The following is a 15,320-nucleotide window of genomic DNA, read 5'->3' as shown; positions in this document are numbered from 1 at the left end:
TCGTCTGGTTCCCTTTCATATACTGATGGCCCCTATATTAGGTTGTGCCCCGACTGACAGCCACCAGGTGATGAGTGCAGGTATGTCATGTAGAAAGGCATTACATATCTGCAGTCGATGGTGTTCTGTTAGTCGAGGTATTTTTACCATTAGTGTAGGTCTAGCTATTTGTCTCTGTAGGATTTAGTATAGGTTAGCTATTTGTCTGTTAGGTGATCAGTTTTAGGGTCTTTAGATTAGTTTTTCTTTATAATATAAGATATAAAAATATAAAACCAAGAAAAAATTAAAAAAAAAAAAAAAAAAAAAAAAAAATTAAAATTATTATATATATGTGTACGTTTGCATGAAACTGTGTCTGTATGTATGCATGGAAGTGTGTGTGTGTGTGTGTGTGTGTGTGTGTGTGTGTATATATATATATATATATATATATATATATATATATATATATATGTTTGTATATATATATATATATATATATATATATATATATATATATATATGGCCTTAATAACCAGGGGCTTCGGCCCCGATGGTTGATATGCCGGAGGAAAAAAAAAAAAAAATCCTATAAACTCCCATCCTTATTCATCATATTATTTAGGTACTTGATGGTGCTTACTTTCTCCATCTCCTGACCATTCAGCCTCATTGCACACTTCGTGACCTCAGTCATCTTGAGAAAAAAAGAACAAGTTTTAACTTTACTGTTTGCTAGATTCTGTTTCAGATTTTGGTTCTGAAACATACACCTTAAAACTCATTTACAAAGCCCTGCAGTTTTCACTCATCTTCACATAACGGAACAGTATCATCAGCAAACAACAGAACAGTACCACTGTTATTCACACCTTACTCTCTCCTTAGTAGCATTTGTTAACTGCCTTGCCTTGAATTTTGAGTAAAAAACATCTATATACAGTACGTTGTATATTAAACAGTGTACACATTATATGTCCCTCCTTCAATCCAACATACAAATAAGAGAACTCATATTCACCACGCACTACCGATTTGCACCTTCATACACATAACAGAATTTAGTGATTTCCAGTTATCCCATAATTCTCAGTATACTCCACATTCCATATATGTTTATTGTGTCATGTACTTTCGCGAGATCCATGAATGCAGTATAGTTTCTTTTTCTTTCCCTGGAATGCTTCATGAAGAGGACTACTTCCCTTCATAAAATCTCCTTGATCCTTTGCTACCATTTCCATCGTTCTCATCCAAACGCCATTGACACGTATACTACGCTACATTTAATGAATATTTCTCAGTACGCTAAAAAGAAAATATTCCCGTTGATTGCTTCACACAACTACTTTTACCTTATACAAGGGAGGCTTACTTCCAGTTCTCAGGCACTCTTCCATCCTTCCAGGCCAGTCTGCACATTTTCCATATTCATTTAAGCACTCTCTCTTCTCCATATTTCAGCATAAAATTTTCAAAGGGATGTACAGTCATTGACAATCTTTTCTCCTGTCCAAAAGGACAAACAGAAATCAATATACCCTGTAATCCCTGCATTTCGTCGCAGACCATTATTATGCGCAACGGATGGGAAACTCATATAAACTTAATGTTAAGATAACGGGAAGACACTAGTATTAAAGCATTTTTTTAAGCAAATGCATATTAGAAGCTCTTTATCACACAATACTGGAAAATTAGATAAAACTTTCGATGTTAGCAATGGTGATGATGAGTTTATGTTTGAGAGAGGCAAAGGTGTGTTGTCTTAGATGAAAGGAGTGTGATGATAGTCATTTAGACTGTTCCCCACAAGAATCGAGAAAAGTTGAGTCACGACTTGATAGGAATCTCTATTCAAGTGCTCACAAATCTGTATATACTCGTAATTCTACAGAATCTCATCGCACCGCGGAGTCGAGCTGATTCGAAACACTTCTAGTCGAGTCTTAACAAAAGCAGCAGGATCCTGTTGCTTGTCAGTTGTCAGTCATAGCGAGGCGGTTGTCCTAAGTGCACCACCACATAACTTGAATTCCCCGATCTTGTTCTTTTTTTATTGAGGGGAGAGGGCTTAATAGCCATCACCCACATTAGGCCAGCCTCGTCCTTAAAATTTGACCATATCACTCCAGTATCGCAATTACCGCGGATCTAGGAGGTCTGGCGGGGAGGGAGCATATGGTAAAATGCTCGTAGATCAGCTAGACGGTATCTCCTCCCCTCTGACGATCAGCACAGGTCGTATGTCCTTACCCTGGTCGGTAGCCCGGAGCAGATCATAGAGGGTGGAATAGGTCGTTGCTCCGAGCTGGTACGACCGGGTGTGGGTGCCGAGGGCTAGGAGGTGTCTGTAGGAGACTACATCTAGCCGATCCGTGAGGTCGATGATGGGAGGGTGAGATGGGATGCCCTCCACTGCCTGAGGAGGGAAGAGCTCACTGACTTCCTGCTTGGCCGAGGAGCCGGTCGATGCAAGGAGGCAGTGTCAGTAGAATCCCGCCCCTCTTCAGACACTGATGTCGTATGGTGGACTTCCGCCGTGGTCTTTTGGTGGTCGGTTCCAGAGCCAGGTCGGTGATCTGGGAGGCATTCCGTCTGTTGAGAGGGACTTCCAGCTTGAAACTCTTCTGCAGTGTTTGGTGGGGAGCAGCAAGTCGTGGTTGGCGAGCCCGACGCTCCTGTTGGCGAGGGACCGAGTATACATCGCGGGAGAAGCACTCGGGGATGATAAGGCATGGAAGCCCGTTCTCCTCAAAAATCTTAGGGAGGAGAACGCGCAAAGCCCCTCTTATCACCCGAACAAAAAGCCTTTGCCATCGTGATGCACATCTCCAAGACAAGGTTCAGCTGTCCAGGACTCCCAGGATCCCTGGCCTGACGTCCCAGGGCCGTGAGACGTCGCCGTGCATGGGCAGAACCCTGCACGGCCACACCTCCCAGCCCAGTAATATCCCTGGCCTCAGGACGCTTAGGGGTCCCAAATGGGCTAAACTTCACCGGCTCTCCATCAGCTAGGAAGTGTTGGAAGTGCCGTGGGTTTGGCTTAACAATCGCCTGGTGGTGCACAAAAACATCAACGCCAGTATCTTGGAGTTTGATGAATCCGTACCCCGCCCGTACGTCAAACCAAACCACCGTTCCCAGAATCTTCTGGGCTGCAGGAGAGAGTGGCTGGCTGGTTGCCCCCCTCAACGGGTCGCAGGCAGTGGAAGCAGCACGTTCGCCTTCCATGGGTTTCGGATCTCCTCCCCCTCTCTGGAGTAAAACTCTCTCGTTCATAAATGACCAAATTCTATAGTCCTAGTGATCGGAAGCACCGAGATCGTGCCGTAATTTCATCATTACAGAGAATAGTCACAAAGATCTTCAAGGTCTCGTCTGTTAGTCTTTAATCCTTTTATTAGTTTCCTCCTCCTCATACTCCTACGCCTCCAAATATAGAACATAAAGAATGTGACTGCAAGAGAAAAATGTCTTTCTTACTTGGTCTGATGGGCTAACGATAATCCTGGTACTTCAGCATCTGTATGAAGGGGATTGATTCATTCCTACCTTAGTCACATATCAAATTACTCCACTCGACTTAACACCCTTTGTGTGCTGGCAGCCATAGTATCCAAAAGGCATGTCTCTGGTTGTGTCTGGGCATGTTTGAGATAGTAGCCGGTGGACTATTTTTTTTCTTTTGGTGTGTGTGTGTGTGTGTGTGTGTGTGTGTGTGTGTGTGTGTGTGTGTGTGTGTGTGTGTGTGTGTGTGTGTGTGTGTGTGTGTGTGTGTGTGTGTGTTTTAATCGTTGCTGTCACTTCACTTTCTGTGCCTTGGCCTTGATCGCTGTTGTAATATTGCTCCTCTTGCTCTTGGCTTTGATTCTTGACAGTGCTAGATACGAGGATTTGGTTTTCCCATCTTACAATTGTCCATGATACTTAGGTAAGATAATGATAAACCAGTGATATATACTTCAGTCCCAGTCCATTTGCGCCAGAATCTACGTGTCTAAACAAAACCAGGCAGCCATGGCCCAACCTCCCTCTTTACTCTCACACACCCCTCGCTGGTGCACTCTTCCCCCTCCTCCACTTGCGCCCCGGAGAAAAAGAGGGCCCGGGTCGTGAGGCTGAATGCATTTTCCCATAAACTGTGAAGGGACCTGCCCACAGAATCACCACTGTAAGTATGCCTGGGGAGTGCAACAGGAATATAACACACGCTTTATCTTCATGATTTACGACTTGATTTTCACGGTAGCCTACTTCGTTAGAGAGGAATTCTATCACACTTTCATTAATCGAGAATATTTCTATCTAAATATACACACTGGCCAGACAAGAACCATACTAACTGGATACAATTCAACTTAAATAATGGTAGCTAGATACGCGTCTTTCATTCGTAAATCGATAATTTTACCTTTGGCTATGGTAACCTGTTAATCTTTAGCTTTACCATTAGTGACAAATTGTTTTAGCTTTAGTGGTAGTTGGTTATATTTTATCTTTAACAATAGTACGTGGATATTTTTCAGAGTAATGAATGGCGACTGGATACACTAAACTTTACATGGACTTAGGATATATATCAGCCATATAGTGGACTGTTCTAGCTATAATTCCTGCAGTACGATGACGTTGTTTTTTTCTTTTTGTTTTTCGATAATTTTGCAGAGAATAGGAGAGAAGTTGAAAGAGGCTACATGAAGCCTCTTCGGTTCAAAAAAAAAAAAAAAAAAAAAAAAAAAAAATTAACGCCCTGGATGAAGTAATAGCGTTCAGAGTGCAACCCCTCACCCCACAGCTACTCAAAGATCCAAACACTTGACCCAGCCCTGGACATTAACCTTGACATAGCCTAATAGCTGTGACCTTTTGACGGAGTGTTCTCAAAAGTGGGTCATTTCATCCTTACCCAACCCTCAACCCCTTCATCAGGATTGGTTCTGGTAAGACATAAACAATTTTTTCTTGTTGTGTTTTCAGTTTTAAGAGAATCATCAGTATACCCCAGCGAAAGCCAGATTTTATTCAGCTACAGCGAGTCACAGGAACCTGAAAGACTTGAAGAGGAATAGGAAATAGAACAATTTAACAGTAAATGTAATAATAAGGAAAAGAAGTTTCAAGTGAAAAAAATAATAATCTGCCAGCAGAATTTAGCGAAATGCCTCTGCTTTGTGCCAGAGTAAAGTGTAATACATGGAATGATAAAAAATGGGTGTGTAACTCTTAGTGAAAGCAAACACTCAGTCTCGTCAAGTGCAGGTACTGGTGTGGTTGTCTCCTTTTTTGTTAATTAAACATCTAAAAAGAATAGCAGGTACTTATCATGCAACAGTTACAAGTAGCCCACGATTTATATTTATTATCTAGTACGTTATGAGAATGACGCCATCGTATCTGGAGATATTTTTATTATCCAGGAGTAGAATTTCTTTCGGACGTTATATTAATCAATTTGTACAATAGTTTGTCGGATACACAAATTCAAAATACCAACAAGGTTGCCTTGCATTTATATGAGTTTCCATGTTAAAAGGATTTAAAAAAAATAATAACTGTCACCCCATCTCAAATTGGAAGTCGTTAATTCAAAGGGTAAGATCAACGCATGACTACACAAACTGTACCCTAGATGGAAATAAAGACTGTAACTATACTCTGTCCACACTAACTTCCTCTAGAATTGCACCCTAGAAAGAAATAAAGACTGTAACTATACTATGTACACAATAACTTTGCCTGGAATTGCTTTCCCCTCACCTTTAGCGCTGAGCTGCAAGAAAAGGTAAAGAGTAAAATATGGATACGTTATGCATGGAATATGCAGCCGCAGTATAGTCTAAGTCTGCCCTTGAGCTGCGGGTTCTAAGCTGTACAAGGACTAAAATACCCCCCAGATCAAGATGGACGGTCTGTGGGGATGGTGAACCTGTTTTCCATTACTTCATCATGATTATAATTCCGTAACGGATAAGTAAAAAACGTTGAGAAAAGATTAATTCCTTCAGTATGATGACGTCTTTCATCATTTCGTTCGTGCAGTCTTCATGCTGTTTTGTTCGTTTAAGCTGAGTCCCATTGTACTAAATTGGAAAAATAAGACTGTTTCAGACCTCTCCAGTTCAGAGTATGTCTCCCCATTTAAATAAAATCAACTAAAAATCAATCTATCTATCTATATACGTAGGCTGCTTACCCCAAGGAAAGAGAGGTAGCCGAGACAAGACGACACACTCCTAATTTACTAATCCACTCAAACACATTCATTCGCATCTTAGCCCCAAAGGGGAGAAGGGACAGATCCTCACAGCATCACACAGCACGAGGGCGAACTGCGCAGTGTAATCAGTGACATCCGCAGCAGGGCCCGACAGCAGAGCTGGTTTACCCCTACCAAATCATAATAGACTAAAAGTACCAGGACTAAAATGATCAATTCGTCCTCAAACTGAATGGGTTATGGGCGTCTGTCTGCCAGTGCTAAAAAAATCCTTGGTATCATCGATAAAGTTGTGTTAGTCAAGTGTGTAATGCTTTCCCTGTGTAATCATTGGTTGCCAGGTGCACAAGTGGGCCCTCGCTGTCTCCTGTCACTGGAAATTAATGGCCTCTGCAGCATCCCCTCCCTGCCTGATCTCCTAATAATGGGGGTAATAGTTTGCATGACTCGACCGTACCAACCTTCATTAAACATTATTTCCATTGGGAGATCTCAATTCAGTGTTCTTAAACACACACACACACACACACACACACACACACACACACACACACACACACACACACACACGAGTGGAAGCATTCAACCGGACATGCTTTCCTCCCCTTACCCCCTTGCTCCCCCAATAAGCATTATCCTTTATAAACAATGTTATTAAATTTCCATGCGGGCACAGAATGGTGGCGAGGAACTTTTGTGACACTGAGTGTTTTTTACAAAGCTTAGCTTTTTTTTTTTTTTTTAATTCTTTTTAACCCCACCAGCCAGTGGACTTAACTTATACTCAATTCTTGCTACTACCAGACAATTTATACTCAGCATCAGGAAGGCCCCTTCCTCTGAAGAGGTTAATAAAGTCCGTACTAGCCCCTCCCCCCCCCAGTTCGAAAGCTCTTCCAAGATGAATTCTTCCGTCTTCCGGTATTAGGAGTAAACTAAAAAACAGGTCACTGGAGTGAAATGCTCAATCAAATGTCTCTGATGTTTCGTCCTCTTACTTCACTGACCACAGTGGTATGTGCTGGCGACCATCATCCACTCAGCTGAGGTACGGCTACCTACTCATACCTTATATGGCTCTGCACTGAGTGACAAGCCTAATGATTCTCTAGCACAGGAAACTATTTTCAGAGTTGTGTGGTGACCATATAACTAAATATTAGGGTCAAGCGGAACCTACTATGTTGTCCCTGTTAACTGGGTAGAAAGACACAAACGCGTCGTCCATCTAGCAACCAAAACTCATCATCCTTCCCGGCGCCTTGCTATGGCAAGACGTTGTCCACCAGGGAACATCAATCACTGCACTAGATGTCCCTGCACGAGAGATTGCTTGCCTGCTGTTGATGGGTCTGCCTAGCTAGAGAGACCACGGGTTTACAACTACTAATATTATAGTACTACTACTACGACTACTACTGCTACTACTACTACCACTACTACTACTACTTCATTGATGCTTCGTTTTTTATAAGGAACATCTGCTTGTCCCACCTACAGCTTACTTACCATTCAATTGCCTTCCAGAATCTTTTTGATATATTGTGATGGGATTTATAGCATATGTCTCTTTATTCTGCTCCAAGATACACAGTCTTTCCTAAGTTGAAAAAAAAAAATGGTACTGATGGCATGAATGAAATATAAAGGACACAAGCCGGTAGGCGATGATGGCCAGCTCTAAGCTAGGCAAGCTTTGTCAGCGACTGGAAGTGAGTTTCGACACTAAAAGTCATTTCTATGTGGAGGTACTCAAGTGCAACATTTCATCCAAAAATCAAAGCCAGGACTTAATAATCTTCGGAGCCTTAGCATTCCGCGCGAGGAAGGTCTCAATTTTAACACGTTTTATATTTTCTGCACTTGATGACCTTTGACCACTAACCTGTCGGGTATAGGTCATGCATATACGAGGCACACCTGTAATACTCCTTAACTTCTATAAGCAAGCAAAGTTTCATTTGTTTCCACCCACCCACTGTGGAGTTAGGGAAACTGATATTAGCAGAATTCACCACCAGAGATACACTTGCTATAAATAGATGGCGCTGCCACCAACTTGAAGTGAATTTCGACACTGACTGACATATTTGTACGGAGGTACTCCAGTGCAACATTCCATCGAAGAATCATGTCCATGGCTTACTAATCTTCAGAGCCATAGCATTTCGTAGGAGCATAGGCTAATCGTAATTTTAGCTATTTCCATAGTTTTCGCATTTGATGACCTTTGACCCTTGACCTTGCCAATGTAGTACATAGGTGTACGGCAGAAAGTTGTAGTTCTAGTCAATGTATATAAGCATGCAAAGCTTCATTCCATTCCATCTAGCCGCTGGGGAACAAGGGGAGCATTTTTGAAAACCAGTATTGGTTGCTAGAGATGCAGAGGCCAATCTTTGCAGGGTTGCCACACGAAAACTAGATAGGACAGAAGGGTTAAATGGATAGTACACTTCCTATAGGTGTAGGACATCAAGATTACGCCTGAAGAAATCAGAGCTTTCTACGATCACTAATAATGCTTGTACAACTCAAAACGTGGAAAATGAGAAAAAACGGGTTTTCGGCCGTTGCTAGGCAACGAGTAGTTGCCTAGCAACCAAAACCTGGTGGACACAACGAGGTCAAAAACTGATCATTGTGTCCATGCTTGGTTGGAATCGGTTAATTTTGAAGGGTAAAAGTGCCTGCCATAATAAAACAAGACAAGAAAGAAAGAAAAAATACAAGAAAGAATGAAAGAAAACCCAACTAATAATAAGGGGAGCATGGAGCTGGTCAGTTATATTGATTGTACTAACAGAGTTAATACATAGATGTTTTCTCTAAATCCAATATGCCCCGGAGTAATGAAACTTGATGAAAATACATATAAACAATGCAATAGTTTATGGAAAACACACACACACACACACACACACACACACACACACACACACACACACACACACACACACACACACACACACACACACACACACACACACACACACACACACAGACACAGACACACACACACACACACACACACACACACACACACACACACACACACATTTAGATAGATAGATAGACAGATAGTTATATATATATATATATATATATATATATATATATATATATATCAATCAGTCAATAATTTCCTGTGGCACCCCACGGGATGCATAGGGCCTCGATGAACTCCACCAATATTTGTCTCTTGCCATCTCCTTCAGGTCCCACCAACACTCCTCTCCTGCTTCTTTTTTCATTGTCCTCAACCAGGTTTCCCTCGGCCTACCTCTACCTCTTCTTCCTCTAGCAGTCCACTCTGGCACATCCTGTATTAAACTACCTTCTTTTCTGTATATGTGCCCCAGCCACTTCCAGCGAGACAGTCTCACATATTCATTAACTGGTTCCACTCTCGTAATATCCCTTACTCTTGCATTTGTAACTCTGTCTTGCCACTTTACCCCAAGAATCCTTCTCAGTATTTTATTCTCAAATCCTAATACTTTCTGAACTGTTGCAATTGTACTGTACCATGACTCATGCCCATAAATTAAAATTGGTCTAACCATGGACTTGTAAATTTTCACTTTAGTATATACCGAAAGCATATTATTATTCCAAACAGATTTCAACATTCCAACTGCTCGCCAAGCCTGTCTAATCCTGTAATCAATTTCATTGTTTAATGATCCATTAAATGATACAATCGTTCCCAGATATTTAAAGTTTTCTACATTCTTCACCACATTATTCCCAATTACACAATCGATTTGGTTCTCCACGTTCATATTAGTAATTTCAGTCTTTCCACAATTTATTACCAATCCCACTTTTTCTCCTTCCTCCACCAGACAATCAAGCACCCTCTGCATCTCGTAGATACTTCCGCAAATCAGTACAGTATCATCAGCATAGTCCAAATCCATCAGTTTCTTATTTTCTTTCCAGATAATTCCTGCACCTGTTCTCCTTACAACCTTTTTCATAACATAATCCATAACGAAAACAAACAGCAATGGCGAAAGAACTCCTCCTTGAATCACTCCTGACCTAACTTGAAATGGATCACTCAAAGAACCACCCACCATTACCTTACAGAAAGTACCTTCATGCAGGCTTCTAATAATATTTACAAACTTTTCTTGTATACCATAGAATCTCATAATTTTCAACATAGCTCCACGTGAAACACTATCAAACGCCTTTTCAAAATCCACAAAACACATACTAAGTGGCATTTTCATCTCATTAGCTTGTTGCATTAGATGTCTTACAATAAAAATCTGATCATTACAACCTCGACCCTTTCTAAATCCCGCTTGTTCTTCTCTTAAAATTTTATCAATTACTGGCTCTATTCTTTTCAACAAGATTTTGGAATAAAACTTTGGCAACTACAGGTGTCAAAGTTATCCCCCTCCAATTGCCACACACGCTTAAATCTCCCTTTTTTTGGTATTTTTATAATCACTCTATTTTTCCACTCTTCTGGAATTCCACCATTATCCCAAGCCACATTAAAAAGTTTCAAAAGCGCATTCATCAACTCGTCATTTTCCACCTTAAGCATTTCAGGGAATATTCCATCCTCTCCTGGGGCCTTAAAATTCTTTAACTCCTTTATAGATTTTGCTACCTCATCCAAAGTTATATCCCCTGTTTCTATCTGCAAATCTCTCTCGGCTGGCAAAATGTCCTCTTCAGCTGGGATTGGTCTATTTAGAACAGATTCAAAGTGCTCTTTCCACCTTCCTTTTATATCCAAATCTTTAGTCATCAAATTACCATTTCTGTCTCGTACAGGTATTTCCTTCCTTCTCTTCTCAGTCCCAGTTAACTCCTTTATGGCCTGATACGCTGCTCTTGTGCTCTGACCGTCATTTTTACTTAATTTCTGTCTCTGTCGCCTTTTCATCATATAGCCTCCTCTTATCACGTCTAACGAGTCTTTTTACTTCAGAATGTAAACTCCAGTACTTTGCTCTAAGTATTTCAACTACCTGGCCATAAGCATGTTGTTCTTCACTTCTTAACTTAGCCTTTTTCCTTTTCTGAATTGCATTCCATGTTTCATCTGACATCCACTTTTTCCTTCTCGCTTTCCCTTTTTTCTTCATAGTAACCTTAGCACTCTCATGCAAAACCTCTTTTACCTCTCTCCGCATTTGATTAATATCATTGTCTTCAGATTCCATCAAAGTCTGCAGGACTAGAAACCTGTTCCTACATTCCCAACGAAACTTTTTCCTCGTGCTCTCATCACCTCTCAGCTCATCAAAATCATAATTATTACCTCCTGTACAATTACCATTAACGTTTCTCTTAAGTTTTATTTTAATTTTTGACACAAGTTGATGATCACTACCTATATCTGCCCCCCTCCTTACACAAACATTTTGCAAATAACTCCTATGCCTTCTGCTAATTGCAATGTGGTCAATCTGATCACAATATTTACCACATGGTGAAATCCAAGGAGTCTTATGTATTTTTCTATGCTCAAAGATAGTTCCACCAATTATAAGGTCATTTGCCAAACAAAAGCTTCCAAAGCGCACCCCATTTTCGTTTCTTATACCAACACCCTCCTTACCCATACAATCTTCAAAGCCATCCCTACTACTGCCAACAATCGCATTAAAATCACCAATGCAACTAACACATCATGTCTTGCCACTCTATTCACTACATCCTGCAGCTTCTCATAAAAGTCATCCTTCATTTCATCAGCAGCCTCATTTGTCGGAGCGTACCCTACAACCATACTGATATTACCATGGTCAGATTTTAAACGAGCATAAAGCAAGCGCTCATTAATTGGTTCAAACTCACATACTGCCTTACAAGCATCTCTACTCAGTACAGTAGTAAGCCTACTCCTTGGTAATGATTTCCATCACTCCTACCATATATATATATATATATATATAGATAGATAGATAGATAGATAGATAGATAGATAGATAGATAGATAGATTAAATAACAGAACGGAGAAAGGAAAAACAAATGAATACAAAAATAATCCATACACCAGATTACTGGTATCCTTTGTTCATAAAATATGTGTAACAGTTAGACTTGAACAGCTGTGGGTTGAAATTTGGAGGGAAACAACTCCAGTCATATATAGTCCCATGAGCAGCGTAGGAACACAGGACTAGTCAAGTTGGTCCTGACATTTGAGATGAGAGTGACCAGCCTCGCTCATTCCTGAGTGGCATTATGTGAGCAAACCCCAACCATCCCTCGGATATAAACCTACACAGGCTCAGTCCAATTGGAGCACCTTAATTATCCACTAAAACACCAGGTGCCATAATTTTGTTACATGGTTACCAACTAGCGTAGTAAAATGTTTCCTGGTGTACAGGAAACCATTTGGCTTGTCACTCAGTGTAGAGTTACCCATAGGCGGAAGCAAGAGGAAAGAATGAAGGAAAGAAAGACAGATGAGGGAGTGTAAAGTCACCTATAGGCAGAAGAAAGAGGAAAGATTAAAAGAAAGAAAGACAGAAGAGGAAGGATGGAAGAGAGGAAAGGGCAGAGACCCAAAGCAGCACTACATTGAGTGAGTGGATGGCGAGCGTCCCCACACACACACACACATATATATATATATATATATATATATATATATATATACGTTGGAGTGTCCAAGCAGGACCGGCCTATCCCGAGCAAAGTGGAGTCGAAACAGCCAATGTATCTCTACCAAGTGGCTTAGGCTGTCTGGTAGAGATTGTATGGAGGGTGAGAAGTTCTTGTAAGCGCAATTGTGGTGTTGGACTGGTTTTGGATGTGTGTGTAGTCTGTGAACCAAGTGTAGTCGGCCCACGCAAGGCGACTGGGTACAAGCATACTTTATAGTATGCGACACTGGTTCAACCACAGCACCCTTTATGTCCGCCAATGCAGTACGTGACCAGAGGAACGCTCCCAAAGTTTTATTACCCTGGCGGGGCGCGAACCCTCGTTTTTCAGTGTACGAAAACGCACACTTTACCACTGTACCACAGAGGCTCCATATATAGATAGATAGATAGATAGATATACTGTAGATAGATAGATAGATAGATATACTGTAGATAGATAGATAGATAGACAGATAGATAGATATAGACAGATATATATATATAGATAGATAGATAGATAGATAGATATAGATATAGATAGATAGATAGATAGATAGATAGATATAGATATAGATATAGATATAGATATATATATATATAGATAGATAGATAGATAGATATACTGTAGATTATATATATATATATATATATATATATATATATATATATATATATATATATATATATATATATATACAGATATGGTGGAAAAGTAAATTAACTGATATTAAGATATGATGTGTTTTAAAATCTGACAAAACAGATGGATAATTTAGCAAGAAGAAATAAGATCAACAGTAAAAAGGCAATTGTGCCGGTTAAATTAAATGAATTCTTCAGTATGCACCCCAACAACGAGGCTGGGATTCATTTGTGGGGTGGGGGTTCATTTGTGAGCTCATTTGTAGGGTGGGGGATTATACTGGAAGGCTTATTTGTGGGATGGGGTTCGCTTGTGGGTTCATTTGCAGAGTGGGGGATTATTTGAAGGCTTAATTGTGGGTGGGGTGGGGGCTCATTTGTGGGAAATTTTTCACTGGTCAGTAAGCAAGACGATCAGGTTTAATCAAGTCCTAGTCTTCTCCTAAAAGACAACTAGCACTACTCAAATTTCCATCTAGATCTCCAAATACTGTACTCTAGGTGAAGAAGGGCATTGAAGAATAACTTTTTCCAGCCAGGTGTAAAATATTCGAGATGGGAGGTTGATGAAGGGTTCCATGCCCAGTGTAATGGAGACTGAGGTTCATTTATCTGGTATGAATAGCCACTTTCAGGAGAGTTCCTTTTGTGAGGCTGGAAGGTTCACATGTGAAAAGAGTTTCATTTATTGGGAGGTATGGTTTGTTAGTGATGATGAGGTTCACTTGCTAGGAAAGTAGTAAATTTGTGCAGGTATATTTGTTGATATAAAAAAAGAAATCATAGACCGCTTAAGTACGGTGACGACTTATATTCTTTTCTTCCTACCTCTAGACGATTTTATTTAGCTAGTAGAACCCCCTCGTCGGTATGTTCTGCTATTCTTAGTCTCGTCATGATACACCCTGCATCCTCATTTTTCTTCCAGCAACCTGGTCAGATTAGACTGGAATGTCTGGTAGAGTGATCCTATTAGTAAGATGGTAAATTTGTTCCAGTGTTACTTGAATTGTTTTATTAAGTCAGTCTTGCTGTATATGGTTTAATTTTTCTCTCGAAAGTCGAGTTCACCGATATACCTTGCTAGTTACCGTCACCTCACAGCATGGGATTTCTTGATTTTAGACAATGTGTTGGGCAAGCAACCATCAGGCTGGTGACTTGAGGTGGCAGGTAATAGCTTCATGTGCTGGCATGTCATGAAAACAAGGTCTGTCGAGCCACTCCTTCCTTTACGGCGTTCAGCTGCCAATGTATTTTTAGCTGATTTTACAAAGAACAGCAAGCCCCTACGCATCGAAAGCTTAGCATAATAATGGTTGTTAATATGACCATGTAAATTACATACCATACGAGACTTCATTTTATCGTTTGATACAGTGATATAAAGATTTACTATTGTAAACTAATTTTCCATGTATCATTCATATTAGTGGGCATTGTGTATATAGTTATCCTACTTTCTGTTCATGGTTGAATCACACCCACCCGCTTTAAGGGGGAAAGAGAACTGGTATGATAGTGATGATGATGATGACGACGATGATGATGGTGGTGGTGGTGGTGTTAGTGGTGGCGGTGGTGGTGTTAGTGGTGGTGGTGGTGATGTTAGCGTTAGCGGAGGTGGTGGCTCATCTTCTCTCAGCTGAGTAATATAATCGCCTAATTGTTGCTGGAACATCAGTATACCACTTGTAATGAACAACAGTTATGCCGTGGCAGGCAGTCGCATTTGCCAGATTTGTATCCGTTTGTTCTTCCATAAAGGGACACGTATTTTGCAACTGAAGCATTTATTACGGCCAGATATATGACCTACCTCTGAATCAGACAAAATGCCCAGTCA

The sequence above is a fragment of the Coenobita brevimanus genome, chromosome 14 (genome assembly GCF_032717465.1).
Source record: "Coenobita brevimanus isolate Jiangsu-jjx chromosome 14, ASM3271746v2, whole genome shotgun sequence".
NCBI classification, from domain to species: Eukaryota; Metazoa; Arthropoda; class Malacostraca; order Decapoda; family Coenobitidae; genus Coenobita; species Coenobita brevimanus.
Note: the sequence above shows the minus strand (reverse complement) of the source record.